The 15,967-nt window shown below is 34.2% G+C and overlaps 1 protein-coding gene across 1 annotated transcript in view; it reads right to left on the reverse strand.

Moving 5' to 3' along the window:
- Positions 1 to 15,967, reverse strand: part of LOC140348630 (integrin alpha-6-like) — a 166,150-nt gene that overhangs the window by 143,149 nt on the left and 7,034 nt on the right. The gene's annotated exons all lie outside the window — the stretch shown is intronic.

The raw sequence follows: 15,967 nt of genomic DNA on the forward strand, positions 1-15,967 counted from the left end.
AGAACAAGAGTAAAGATGTAACTGCAGAACAAATGTAAAGATGTAACTGCAGAACAAGTGTAAAGATGTAACTGCAGAACAAGTGTAAAGATGTAACTGCAGAACAAGTGTAAAGATGTAACTGCAGAACAAGTGTAAAGATGTAACTGCAGAACAAGTGTAAAGATGTAACTGCAGAACAAGTGTAAAGATGTAACTGCAGAACAAGTGTAAAGATGTAACTGCAGAACAAGTGTAAAGATGTAACTGCAGAACAAGTGTAAAGATGTAACTGCAGAACAAGTGTAAAGATGTAACTGCAGAACAAGTGTAAAGATGTAACTGCAGAACAAATGTAAAGATGTAACTGCAGAACAAGTGTAAAGATGTAACTGCAGAACAAATGTAAAGATGTAACTGCAGAACAAGTGTAAAGCTGTAACTGCAGAACAAATGTAAAGATGTAACTGCACAACAAGTGTAAAGATGTAACTGCAGAACAAATGTAAAGATGTAACTGCAGAACAAGTGTAAAGATGTAAAGATGTAACTGCAGAACAAGTGTAAATATGTAAAGATGTAACTGCAGAACAAGAGTAAAGATGTAAAGATGTAACTGCAGAACAAGTGTAAAGATGTAACTGCAGAACAAGTGTAAAGATGTAACTGCAGAACAAGAGTAAAGATGTAAAGATGTAACTGCAGAACAAATGTAAAGATGTAAAGATGTAACTGCAGAACAAGTGTAAAGATGTAAAGATGTAACTGCAGAACAAGTGTAAAGATGTAACTGCAGAACAAGTGTAAAGATGTAAAGATGTAACTGCAGAACAAATGTAAAGATGTAACTGCAGAACAAGTGTAAAGATGTAACTGCAGAACAAATGTAAAGATGTAAAGATGTAACTGCAGAACAAATGTAAAGATGTAACTGCAGAACAAGAGTAAAGATGTAACTGCAGAACAAGTGTAAAGATGTAACTGCAGAACAAATGTAAAGATGTAAAGATGTAACTACAGAACAAATGTAAAGATGTAACTGCAGAACAAGAGTAAAGATGTAACTGCAGAACAAGAGTAAAGATGTAACTGCAGAACAAATGTAAAGATGTAACTGCAGAACAAGTGTAAAGATGTAACTGCAGAACAAATGTAAAGATGTAACTGCAGAACAAGTGTAAAGATGTAACTGCAGAACAAATGTAAAGATGTAACTGCACAACAAGTGTAAAGATGTAACTGCAGAACAAGTGTAAAGATGTAACTGCAGAACAAGTGTAAAGATGTAACTGCAGAACAAGTGTAAAGATGTAAGTGCAGAACAAGTGTAAAGATGTAACTGCAGAACAAGTGTAAAGATGTAACTGCAGAACAAGTGTAAAGATGTAACAGCAGAACAAGTGTAAAGATGTAACTGCAGAACAAGTGTAAATATGTAACTGCAGAACAAGTGTAAAGATGTAACTGCAGAACAAGTGTAAAGATGTAAAGATGTAACTGCAGAACAAGTGTAAAGATGTAACTGCAGAACAAGTGTAAAGATGTAACTGCAGAACAAGTGTAAAGATGTAACTGCAGAACAAATGTAAAGATGTAAAGATGTAACTACAGAACAAATGTAAAGATGTAACTGCAGAACAAGAGTAAAGATGTAACTGCAGAACAAGAGTAAAGATGTAACTGCAGAACAAATGTAAAGATGTAACTGCAGAACAAGTGTAAAGATGTAACTGCAGAACAAATGTAAAGATGTAACTGCAGAACAAGTGTAAAGATGTAACTGCAGAACAAATGTAAAGATGTAACTGCACAACAAGTGTAAAGATGTAACTGCAGAACAAGTGTAAAGATGTAACTGCAGAACAAGTGTAAAGATGTAACTGCAGAACAAGTGTAAAGATGTAACTGCACAACAAGTGTAAAGATGTAACTGCAGAACAAGTGTAAAGATGTAACTGCAGAACAAGTGTAAAGATGTAACAGCAGAACAAGTGTAAAGATGTAACTGCAGAACAAGTGTAAAGATGTAACTGCAGAACAAGTGTAAAGATGTAACTGCAGAACAAGTGTAAAGATGTAACTGCAGAACAAGTGTAAAGATGTAACTGCAGAACAAATGTAAAGATGTAACTGCAGAACAAGTGTAAAGATGTAACTGCAGAACAAATGTAAAGATGTAACTGCAGAACAAGTGTAAAGATGTAACTGCAGAACAAATGTAAAGATGTAACTGCACAACAAGTGTAAAGATGTAACTGCAGAACAAATGTAAAGATGTAACTGCAGAACAAGTGTAAAGATGTAAAGATGTAACTGCAGAACAAGTGTAAATATGTAAAGATGTAACTGCAGAACAAGAGTAAAGATGTAAAGATGTAACTGCAGAACAAGTGTAAAGATGTAACTGCAGAACAAGTGTAAAGATGTAACTGCAGAACAAGTGTAAAGATGTAACTGCAGAACAAATGTAAAGATGTAACTGCAGAACAAGTGTAAAGATGTAAAGATGTAACTGCAGAACAAGTGTAAAGATGTAACTGCAGAACAAGAGTAAAGATGTAAAGATGTAACTGCAGAACAAATGTAAAGATGTAACTGCAGAACAAGTGTAAAGATGTAAAGATGTAACTGCAGAACAAGTGTAAAGATGTAACTGCAGAACAAGAGTAAAGATGTAAAGATGTAACTGCAGAACAAATGTAAAGATGTAAAGATGTAACTGCAGAACAAGTGTAAAGATGTAAAGATGTAACTGCAGAACAAGTGTAAAGATGTAACTGCAGAACAAGTGTAAAGATGTAACTGCAGAACAAATGTAAAGATGTAAAGATGTAACTGCAGAACAAATGTAAAGATGTAACTGCAGAACAAGAGTAAAGATGTAACTGCAGAACAAGTGTAAAGATGTAACTGCAGAACAAATGTAAAGATGTAAAGATGTAACTACAGAAAAAATGTAAAGATGTAACTGCAGAACAAGAGTAAAGATGTAACTGCAGAACAAGAGTAAAGATGTAACTGCAGAACAAATGTAAAGATGTAACTGCAGAACAAGTGTAAAGATGTAACTGCAGAACAAGTGTAAAGCTGTAACTGCAGAACAAATGTAAAGATGTAACTGCAGAACAAGTGTAAAGATGTAACTGCAGAACAAGTGTAAAGATGTAACAGCAGAACAAGTGTAAAGATGTAACTGCAGAACAAGTGTAAAGATGTAACTGCAGAACAAGTGTAAAGATGTAAAGATGTAACTGCAGAACAAGTGTAAAGATGTAACTGCAGAACAAGTGTAAAGATGTAACTGCAGAACAAATGTAAAGATGTAACTGCAGAACAAGTGTAAAGATGTAAAGATGTAACTGCAGAACAAGTGTAAATATGTAAAGATGTAACTGCAGAACAAGAGTAAAGATATAAAGATGTAACTGCAGAACAAGTGTAAAGATGTAACTGCAGAACAAGTGTAAAGATGTAACTGCAGAACAAGTGTAAAGATGTAAAGATGTAACTGCAGAACAAGTGTAAAGATGTAACTGCAGAACAAATGTAAAGATGTAACTGCAGAACAAGTGTAAATATGTAAAGATGTAACTGCAGAACAAGTGTAAAGATGTAACTGCAGAACAAGAGTAAAGATGTAAAGATGTAACTGCAGAACAAATGTAAAGATGTAACTGCAGAACAAGTGTAAAGATGTAAAGATGTAACTGCAGAACAAGTGTAAAGATGTAACTGCAGAACAAGAGTAAAGATGTAAAGATGTAACTGCAGAACAAATGTAAAGATGTAAAGATGTAACTGCAGAACAAGTGTAAAGATGTAAAGATGTAACTGCAGAACAAGTGTAAAGATGTAAATGCAGAACAAGTGTAAAGATGTAACTGCAGAACAAATGTAAAGATGTAAAGATGTAACTGCAGAACAAATGTAAAGATGTAACTGCAGAACAAGAGTAAAGATGTAACTGCAGAACAAGTGTAAAGATGTAACTGCAGAACAAATGTAAAGATGTAAAGATGTAACTACAGAACAAATGTAAAGATGTAACTGCAGAACAAGAGTAAAGATGTAACTGCAGAACAAGAGTAAAGATGTAACTGCAGAACAAAAGTAAAGATGAAACTGCAGAACAAGTGTAAAGATGTAACTGCAGAACAAGTGTAAAGATGTAACTGCAGAACAAGTGTAAAGATGTAACTGCAGAATAAGTGTAAAGATGTAACTGCAGAACAAGTGTAAAGATGTAACTGCAGAACAAGTGTAAAGATGTAACTGCAGAACAAGTGTAAAGATGTAACTGCAGAACAAGTGTAAAGATGTAACTGCAGAACAAGTGTAAAGATGTAACTGCAGAACAAGTGTAAAGATGTAACTGCAGAACAAGTGTAAAGATGTAAAGATGTAACTGCAGAACAAATGTAAAGATGTAACTGCAGAACAAGAGTAAAGATGTAACTGCAGAACAAGTGTAAAGATGTAACTGCAGAACAAATGTAAAGATGTAAAGATGTAACTACAGAACAAATGTAAAGATGTAACTGCAGAACAAGAGTAAAGATGTAACTGCAGAACAAGAGTAAAGATGTAACTGCAGAACAAATGTAAAGATGTAACTGCAGAACAAGTGTAAAGATGTAACTGCAGAACAAGTGTAAAGATGTAACTGCAGAACAAGTGTAAAGATGTAAAGATGTAACTGCAGAACAAGTGTAAAGATGTAACTGCAGAACAAGAGTAAAGATGTAAAGATGTAACTGCAGAACAAATGTAAAGATGTAAAGATGTAACTGCAGAACAAGTGTAAAGATGTAAAGATGTAACTGCAGAACAAGTGTAAAGATGTAACTGCAGAACAAGTGTAAAGATGTAAAGATGTAACTGCAGAACAAATGTAAAGATGTAACTGCAGAACAAGTGTAAAGATGTAACTGCAGAACAAATGTAAAGATGTAAAGATGTAACTGCAGAACAAATGTAAAGATGTAACTGCAGAACAAGAGTAAAGATGTAACTGCAGAACAAGTGTAAAGATGTAACTGCAGAACAAATGTAAAGATGTAAAGATGTAACTACAGAACAAATGTAAAGATGTAACTGCAGAACAAGAGTAAATATGTAACTGCAGAACAAATGTAAAGATGTAACTGCAGAACAAGTGTAAAGATGTAACTGCAGAACAAATGTAAAGATGTAACTGCAGAACAAGTGTAAAGATGTAACTGCAGAACAAATGTAAAGATGTAACTGCACAACAAGTGTAAAGATGTAACTGCAGAACAAGTGTAAAGATGTAACTGCAGAACAAGTGTAAAGATGTAACTGCAGAACAAGTGTAAAGATGTAACTGCAGAACAAGTGTAAAGATGTAACTGCAGAACAAGTGTAAAGATGTAACTGCAGAACAAGTGTAAAGATGTAACTGCAGAACAAGTGTAAAGATGTAAAGATGTAACTGCAGAACAAGTGTAAAGATGTAAGTGCAGAACAAGTGGAAAGATGTAACTGCAGAACAAGTGTAAAGATGTAACTGCAGAACAAATGTAAAGATGTAAAGATGTAACTACAGAACAAATGTAAAGATGTAACTGCAGAACAAGAGTAAAGATGTAACTGCAGAACAAGAGTAAAGATGTAACTGCAGAACAAATGTAAAGATGTAACTGCAGAACAAGTGTAAAGATGTAACTGCAGAACAAGTGTAAAGATGTAACTGCAGAACAAGTGTAAAGATGTAACTGCAGAACAAGTGTAAAGATGTAACTGCAGAACAAGTGTAAAGATGTAACTGCAGAACAAGTGTAAAGATGTAACTGCAGAACAAGTGTAAAGATGTAACTGCAGAACAAGTGTAAAGATGTAACTGCAGAACAAGTGTAAAGATGTAACTGCAGAACAAGTGTAAAGATGTAACTGCAGAACAAGTGTAAAGATGTAACTGCAGAACAAATGTAAAGATGTAACTGCAGAACAAGTGTAAAGATGTAACTGCAGAACAAATGTAAAGATGTAACTGCAGAACAAGTGTAAAGATGTAACTGCAGAACAAATGTAAAGATGTAACTGCACAACAAGTGTAAAGATGTAACTGCAGAACAAATGTAAAGATGTAACTGCAGAACAAGTGTAAAGATGTAAAGATGTAACTGCAGAACAAGTGTAAATATGTAAAGATGTAACTGCAGAACAAGAGTAAAGATGTAAAGATGTAACTGCAGAACAAGTGTAAAGATGTAACTGCACAACAAGTGTAAAGATGTAACTGCAGAACAAGAGTAAAGATGTAAAGATGTAACTGCAGAACAAATGTAAAGATGTAAAGATGTAACTGCAGAACAAGTGTAAAGATGTAAAGATGCAACTGCAGAACAAGTGTAAAGATGTAACTGCAGAACAAGTGTAAAGATGTAAAGATGTAACTGCAGAACAAATGTAAAGATGTAACTGCAGAACAAGTGTAAAGATGTAACTGCAGAACAAATGTAAAGATGTAAAGATGTAACTGCAGAACAAATGTAAAGATGTAACTGCAGAACAAGAGTAAAGATGTAACTGCAGAACAAGTGTAAAGATGTAACTGCAGAACAAATGTAAAGATGTAAAGATGTAACTACAGAACAAATGTAAAGATGTAACTGCAGAACAAGAGTAAAGATGTAACTGCAGAACAAGAGTAAAGATGTAACTGCAGAACAAATGTAAAGATGTAACTGCAGAACAAGTGTAAAGATGTAACTGCAGAACAAATGTAAAGATGTAACTGCAGAACAAGTGTAAAGATGTAACTGCAGAACAAATGTAAAGATGTAACTGCACAACAAGTGTAAAGATGTAACTGCAGAACAAGTGTAAAGATGTAACTGCAGAACAAGTGTAAAGATGTAACTGCAGAACAAGTGTAAAGATGTAACTGCAGAACAAGTGTAAAGATGTAACTGCAGAACAAGTGTAAAGATGTAACTGCAGAACAAGTGTAAAGATGTAACAGCAGAACAAGTGTAAAGATGTAACTGCAGAACAAGTGTAAAGATGTAACTGCATAACAAGTGTAAAGATGTAACTGCAGAACAAGTGTAAAGATGTAAAGATGTAACTGCAGAACAAGTGTAAAGATGTAACTGCAGAACAAGTGTAAAGATGTAACTGCAGAACAAGTGTAAAGATGTAACTGCAGAACAAATGTAAAGATGTAAAGATGTAACTACAGAACAAATGTAAAGATGTAACTGCAGAACAAGAGTAAAGATGTAACTGCAGAACAAGAGTAAAGATGTAACTGCAGAACAAATGTAAAGATGTAACTGCAGAACAAGTGTAAAGATGTAACTGCAGAACAAATGTAAAGATGTAACTGCACAACAAGTGTAAAGATGTAACTGCAGAACAAGTGTAAAGATGTAACTGCAGAACAAGTGTAAAGATGTAACTGCAGAACAAGTGTAAAGATGTAACTGCAGAACAAGTGTAAAGATGTAACAGCAGAACAAGTGTAAAGATGTAACTGCAGAACAAGAGTAAAGATGTAACTGCAGAACAAGAGTAAAGATGTAACTGCAGAACAAATGTAAAGATGTAACTGCAGAACAAGTGTAAAGATGTAACTGCAGAACAAATGTAAAGATGTAACTGCACAACAAGTGTAAAGATGTAACTGCAGAACAAGTGTAAAGATGTAACTGCAGAACAAGTGTAAAGATGTAACTGCAGAACAAGTGTAAAGATGTAACTGCAGAACAAGTGTAAAGATGTAACTGCAGAACAAGTGTAAAGATGTAACTGCAGAACAAGTGTAAAGATGTAACAGCAGAACAAGTGTAAAGATGTAACTGCAGAACAAGTGTAAAGATGTAACTGCAGAACAAGTGTAAAGATGTAACTGCAGAACAAGTGTAAAGATGTAACTGCAGAACAAGTGTAAAGATGTAACTGCAGAACAAATGTAAAGATGTAACTGCAGAACAAGTGTAAAGATGTAACTGCAGAACAAATGGAAAGATGTAACTGCAGAACAAGTGTAAAGATGTAACTGCAGAACAAATGTAAAGATGTAACTGCACAACAAGTGTAAAGATGTAACTGCAGAACAAATGTAAAGATGTAACTGCAGAACAAGTGTAAAGATGTAAAGATGTAACTGCAGAACAAGTGTAAATATGTAAAGATGTAACTGCAGAACAAGAGTAAAGATGTAAAGATGTAACTGCAGAACAAGTGTAAAGATGTAACTGCAGAACAAGTGTAAAGATGTAACTGCAGAACAAGTGTAAAGATGTAACTGCAGAACAAATGTAAAGATGTAACTGCAGAACAAGTGTAAAGATGTAAAGATGTAACTGCAGAACAAGTGTAAAGATGTAACTGCAGAACAAGAGTAAAGATGTAAAGATGTAACTGCAGAACAAATGTAAAGATGTAACTGCAGAACAAGTGTAAAGATGTAAAGATGTAACTGCAGAACAAGTGTAAAGATGTAACTGCAGAACAAGAGTAAAGATGTAAAGATGTAACTGCAGAACAAATGTAAAGATGTAAAGATGTAACTGCAGAACAAGTGTAAAGATGTAAAGATGTAACTGCAGAACAAGTGTAAAGATGTAACTGCAGAACAAGTGTAAAGATGTAACTGCAGAACAAGTGTAAAGATGTAACTGCAGAACAAATGTAAAGATGTAAAGATGTAACTGCAGAACAAATGTAAAGATGTAACTGCAGAACAAGAGTAAAGATGTAACTGCAGAACAAGTGTAAAGATGTAACTGCAGAACAAATGTAAAGATGTAAAGATGTAACTACAGAACAAATGTAAAGATGTAACTGCAGAACAAGAGTAAAGATGTAACTGCAGAACAAGAGTAAAGATGTAACTGCAGAACAAATGTAAAGATGTAACTGCAGAACAAGTGTAAAGATGTAACTGCAGAACAAGTGTAAAGCTGTAACTGCAGAACAAGTGTAAAGATGTAACTGCAGAATAAGTGTAAAGATGTAACTGCAGAACAAGTGTAAAGATGTAAAGATGTAACTGCAGAACAAGTGTAAAGATGTAAAGATGTAACTGCAGAACAAGTGTAAAGATGTAACTGCAGAACAAGTGTAAAGATGTAAAGATGTAACTGCAGAACAAATGTAAAGATGTAACTGCAGAACAAGTGTAAAGATGTAACTGCAGAACAAATGTAAAGATGTAAAGATGTAACTGCAGAACAAATGTAAAGATGTAACTGCAGAACAAGAGTAAAGATGTAACTGCAGAACAAGTGTAAAGATGTAACTGCAGAACAAATGTAAAGATGTAAAGATGTAACTACAGAACAAATGTAAAGATGTAACTGCAGAACAAGAGTAAAGATGTAACTGCAGAACAAGAGTAAAGATGTAACTGCAGAACAAATGTAAAGATGTAACTGCAGAACAAGTGTAAAGATGTAACTGCAGAACAAATGTAAAGATGTAACTGCAGAACAAGTGTAAAGATGTAACTGCAGAACAAATGTAAAGATGTAACTGCACAACAAGTGTAAAGATGTAACTGCAGAACAAGTGTAAAGATGTAACTGCAGAACAAGTGTAAAGATGTAACTGCAGAACAAGTGTAAAGATGTAACTGCATAACAAGTGTAAAGATGTAACTGCAGAACAAGTGTAAAGATGTAAAGATGTAACTGCAGAACAAGTGTAAAGATGTAACTGCAGAACAAGTGTAAAGATGTAACTGCAGAACAAATGTAAAGATGTAACTGCAGAACAAATGTAAAGATGTAAAGATGTAACTACAGAACAAATGTAAAGATGTAACTGCAGAACAAGAGTAAAGATGTAACTGCAGAACAAGAGTAAAGATGTAACTGCAGAACAAATGTAAAGATGTAACTGCAGAACAAGTGTAAAGATGTAACTGCAGAACAAATGTAAAGATGTAACTGCACAACAAGTGTAAAGATGTAACTGCAGAACAAGTGTAAAGATGTAACTGCAGAACAAGTGTAAAGATGTAACTGCAGAACAAGTGTAAAGATGTAACTGCAGAACAAGTGTAAAGATGTAACTGCAGAACAAGTGTAAAGATGTAACAGCAGAACAAGTGTAAAGATGTAACTGCAGAACAAGAGTAAAGATGTAACTGCAGAACAAGAGTAAAGATGTAACTGCAGAACAAATGTAAAGATGTAACTGCAGAACAAGTGTAAAGATGTAACTGCAGAACAAATGTAAAGATGTAACTGCACAACAAGTGTAAAGATGTAACTGCAGAACAAGTGTAAAGATGTAACTGCAGAACAAGTGTAAAGATGTAACTGCAGAACAAGTGTAAAGATGTAACTGCAGAACAAGTGTAAAGATGTAACTGCAGAACAAGTGTAAAGATGTAACTGCAGAACAAGTGTAAAGATGTAACAGCAGAACAAGTGTAAAGATGTAACTGCAGAACAAGTGTAAAGATGTAACTGCAGAACAAGTGTAAAGATGTAACTGCAGAACAAGTGTAAAGATGTAACTGCAGAACAAGTGTAAAGATGTAACTGCAGAACAAATGTAAAGATGTAACTGCAGAACAAGTGTAAAGATGTAACTGCAGAACAAATGTAAAGATGTAACTGCAGAACAAGTGTAAAGATGTAACTGCAGAACAAATGTAAAGATGTAACTGCACAACAAGTGTAAAGATGTAACTGCAGAACAAATGTAAAGATGTAACTGCAGAACAAGTGTAAAGATGTAAAGATGTAACTGCAGAACAAGTGTAAATATGTAAAGATGTAACTGCAGAACAAGAGTAAAGATGTAAAGATGTAACTGCAGAACAAGTGTAAAGATGTAACTGCAGAACAAGTGTAAAGATGTAACTGCAGAACAAGTGTAAAGATGTAACTGCAGAACAAATGTAAAGATGTAACTGCAGAACAAGTGTAAAGATGTAAAGATGTAACTGCAGAACAAGTGTAAAGATGTAACTGCAGAACAAGAGTAAAGATGTAAAGATGTAACTGCAGAACAAATGTAAAGATGTAACTGCAGAACAAGTGTAAAGATGTAAAGATGTAACTGCAGAACAAGTGTAAAGATGTAACTGCAGAACAAGAGTAAAGATGTAAAGATGTAACTGCAGAACAAATGTAAAGATGTAAAGATGTAACTGCAGAACAAGTGTAAAGATGTAAAGATGTAACTGCAGAACAAGTGTAAAGATGTAACTGCAGAACAAGTGTAAAGATGTAACTGCAGAACAAGTGTAAAGATGTAACTGCAGAACAAATGTAAAGATGTAAAGATGTAACTGCAGAACAAATGTAAAGATGTAACTGCAGAACAAGAGTAAAGATGTAACTGCAGAACAAGTGTAAAGATGTAACTGCAGAACAAATGTAAAGATGTAAAGATGTAACTACAGAACAAATGTAAAGATGTAACTGCAGAACAAGAGTAAAGATGTAACTGCAGAACAAGAGTAAAGATGTAACTGCAGAACAAATGTAAAGATGTAACTGCAGAACAAGTGTAAAGATGTAACTGCAGAACAAGTGTAAAGCTGTAACTGCAGAACAAGTGTAAAGATGTAACTGCAGAATAAGTGTAAAGATGTAACTGCAGAACAAGTGTAAAGATGTAACTGCAGAACAAGTGTAAAGATGTAAAGATGTAACTGCAGAACAAATGTAAAGATGTAACTGCAGAACAAGAGTAAAGATGTAACTGCAGAACAAGTGTAAAGATGTAACTGCAGAACAAATGTAAAGATGTAACTGCAGAACAAGTGTAAAGATGTAACTGCAGAACAAATGTAAAGATGTAACTGCAGAACAAGAGTAAAGATGTAACTGCAGAACAAGTGTAAAGATGTAACTGCAGAACAAATGTAAAGATGTAACTACAGAACAAATGTAAAGATGTAACTGCAGAACAAGAGTAAAGATGTAACTGCAGAACAAGAGTAAAGATGTAACTGCAGAACAAATGTAAAGATGTAACTGCAGAACAAGTGTAAAGATGTAAAGATGTAACTGCAGAACAAGTGTAAAGATGTAACTGCAGAACAAGTGTAAAGATGTAAAGATGTAACTGCAGAACAAATGTAAAGATGTAACTGCAGAACAAGTGTAAAGATGTAACTGCAGAACAAATGTAAAGATGTAAAGATGTAACTGCAGAACAAATGTAAAGATGTAACTGCAGAACAAGAGTAAAGATGTAACTGCAGAACAAGTGTAAAGATGTAACTGCAGAACAAATGTAAAGATGTAAAGATGTAACTACAGAACAAATGTAAAGATGTAACTGCAGAACAAGAGTAAAGATGTAACTGCAGAACAAGAGTAAAGATGTAACTGCAGAACAAATGTAAAGATGTAACTGCAGAACAAGTGTAAAGATGTAACTGCAGAACAAATGTAAAGATGTAACTGCAGAACAAGTGTAAAGATGTAACTGCAGAACAAATGTAAAGATGTAACTGCACAACAAGTGTAAAGATGTAACTGCAGAACAAGTGTAAAGATGTAACTGCAGAACAAGTGTAAAGATGTAACTGCAGAACAAGTGTAAAGATGTAACTGCAGAACAAGTGTAAAGATGTAACTGCAGAACAAGTGTAAAGATGTAACTGCAGAACAAGTGTAAAGATGTAACAGCAGAACAAGTGTAAAGATGTAACTGCAGAACAAGTGTAAAGATGTAACTGCAGAACAAGTGTAAAGATGTAACTGCAGAACAAGTGTAAAGATGTAAAGATGTAACTGCAGAAAAAGTGTAAAGATGTAACTGCAGAACAAGTGTAAAGATGTAACTGCAGAACAAGTGTAAAGATGTAACTGCAGAACAAATGTAAAGATGTAAAGATGTAACTACAGAACAAATGTAAAGATGTAACTGCAGAACAAGAGTAAAGATGTAACTGCAGAACAAGAGTAAAGATGTAACTGCAGAACAAATGTAAAGATGTAACTGCAGAACAAGTGTAAAGATGTAACTGCAGAACAAATGTAAAGATGTAACTGCAGAACAAGTGTAAAGATGTAACTGCAGAACAAATGTAAAGATGTAACTGCACAACAAGTGTAAAGATGTAACTGCAGAACAAGTGTAAAGATGTAACTGCAGAACAAGTGTAAAGATGTAACTGCAGAACAAGTGTAAAGATGTAACTGCAGAACAAGTGTAAAGATATAACTGCAGAACAAGTGTAAAGATGTAACTGCAGAACAAGTGTAAAGATTTAACAGCAGAACAAGTGTAAAGATGTAACTGCAGAACAAGTGTAAAGATGTAACTGCAGAACAAGTGTAAAGATGTAACTGCAGAACAAGTGTAAAGATGTAACTGCAGAACAAGTGTAAAGATGTAACTGCAGAACAAATGTAAAGATGTAACTGCAGAACAAGTGTAAAGATGTAACTGCAGAACAAATGTAAAGATGTAACTGCAGAACAAGTGTAAAGATGTAACTGCAGAACAAATGTAAAGATGTAACTGCACAACAAGTGTAAAGATGTAACTGCAGAACAAATGTAAAGATGTAACTGCAGAACAAGTGTAAAGATGTAAAGATGTAACTGCAGAACAAGTGTAAATATGTAAAGATGTAACTGCAGAACAAGAGTAAAGATGTAAAGATGTAACTGCAGAACAAGTGTAAAGATGTAACTGCAGAACAAGTGTAAAGATGTAACTGCAGAACAAGTGTAAAGATGTAACTGCAGAACAAATGTAAAGATGTAACTGCAGAACAAGTGTAAAGATGTAAAGATGTAACTGCAGAACAAGTGTAAAGATGTAACTGCAGAACAAGAGTAAAGATGTAAAGATGTAACTGCAGAACAAATGTAAAGATGTAACTGCAGAACAAGTGTAAAGATGTAAAGATGTAACTGCAGAACAAGTGTAAAGATGTAACTGCAGAACAAGAGTAAAGATATAAAGATGTAACTGCAGAACAAATGTAAAGATGTAAAGATGTAACTGCAGAACAAGTGTAAAGATGTAAAGATGTAACTGCAGAACAAGTGTAAAGATGTAACTGCAGAACAAGTGTAAAGATGTAACTGCAGAACAAGTGTAAAGATGTAACTGCAGAACAAATGTAAAGATGTAAAGATGTAACTGCAGAACAAATGTAAAGATGTAACTGCAGAACAAGAGTAAAGATGTAACTGCAGAACAAGTGTAAAGATGTAACTGCAGAACAAATGTAAAGATGTAAAGATGTAACTACAGAACAAATGTAAAGATGTAACTGCAGAACAAGAGTAAAGATGTAACTGCAGAACAAGAGTAAAGATGTAACTGCAGAACAAATGTAAAGATGTAACTGCAGAACAAGTGTAAAGATGTAACTGCAGAACAAGTGTAAAGCTGTAACTGCAGAACAAGTGTAAAGATGTAACTGCAGAATAAGTGTAAAGATGTAACTGCAGAACAAGTGTAAAGATGTAACTGCAGAACAAGTGTAAAGATGTAAAGATGTAACTGCAGAACAAGTGTAAAGATGTAACTGCAGAACAAGAGTAAAGATGTAACTGCAGAACAAGTGTAAAGATGTAACTGCAGAACAAATGTAAAGATGTAACTGCAGAACAAGTGTAAAGATGTAACTGCAGAACAAATGTAAAGATGTAACTGCAGAACAAGAGTAAAGATGTAACTGCAGAACAAGTGTAAAGATGTAACTGCAGAACAAATGTAAAGATGTAACTACAAAACAAATGTAAAGATGTAACTGCAGAACAAGAGTAAAGATGTAACTGCAGAACAAGAGTAAAGATGTAACTGCAGAACAAATGTAAAGATGTAACTGCAGAACAAGTGTAAAGATGTAACTGCAGAACAAGTGTAAAGATGTAACTGCAGAACAAGTGTAAAGATGTAACTGCAGAATAAGTGTAAAGATGTAACTGCAGAACAAGTGTAAAGATGTAACTGCAGAAAAAGTGTAAAGATGTAACTGCAGAACAAGTGTAAAGATGTAACTGCAGAACAAGTGTAAAGATGTAACTGCAGAACAAATGTAAAGATGTAACTGCAGAACAAGTGTAAAGATATAACTGCAGAACAAGTGTAAAGATGTAACTGCAGAACAAATGTAAAGATGTAACTGCAGAACAAGTGTAAAGATGTAACTGCAGAACAAGTGTAAAGATGTAACTGCAGAACAAGTATAAAGATGTAACAGCAGAACAAGTGTAAAGATGTAACTGCAGAACAAGTGTAAAGATGTAACTGCAGAACAAGTGTAAAGATGTAAAGATGTAACTGCAGAACAAGTGTAAAGATGTAACAGCAGAACAAGTGTAAAGATGTAACTGCAGAACAAGTGCAAAGATGTAAAGATGTAACTGCAGAACAAGTGTAAAGATGTAACTGCAGAACAAGTGTAAAGATGTAACTGCAGAACAAGTGTAAAGATGTAACTGCAGAACACGTGTAAAGATGTAACTGCAGAACAAGTGTAAAGATGTAACTGCAGAACAAGTGTAAAGATGTAACTGCAGAACAAGTGTAAAGATGTAACTGCAGAACAAGTGTAAAGATGTAAAGATGTAACTGCAGAACAAGTGAAAAGATGTAACTGCAGAACAAGTGTAATGATGTAACTGCAGAACAAGTGTAAAGATGTAACTGCAGAACAAGTGTAAAGATGTAACTGCAGAACAAGTGTAAAGATGTAACTGCAGAACAAGTGTAAAGATGTAAAGATGTAACTGCAGAACAAGTGTAAAGATGTAAAGATGTAACTGCAGAACAAGAGTAAAGATGTAAAGATGTAACTGCAGAACAAGTGTAAAGATGTAACTGCAGAACACGTGTAAAGATGTAACTGCAGAACAAGTGTAAAGATGTAACTGCAGAACAAGTGTAAAGATGTAACTGCAGAACAAGTGTAAAGATGTAACTGCAGAACAAGTGTCAAGATGTAAAGATGTAACTGCAGAACAAGTGTAAAGATGTAACTGCAGAACACGTATTAAGATGTAACTGCAGAACAAGTGTAAAGATGTAA

The sequence above is a fragment of the Eucyclogobius newberryi genome, unplaced genomic scaffold (genome assembly GCF_026437365.1).
Source record: "Eucyclogobius newberryi isolate DKJ021-1_F unplaced genomic scaffold, fEucNew1.0.hap1 SCAF_11, whole genome shotgun sequence".
Lineage (NCBI taxonomy): Eukaryota > Metazoa > Chordata > Actinopteri > Gobiiformes > Gobiidae > Eucyclogobius > Eucyclogobius newberryi.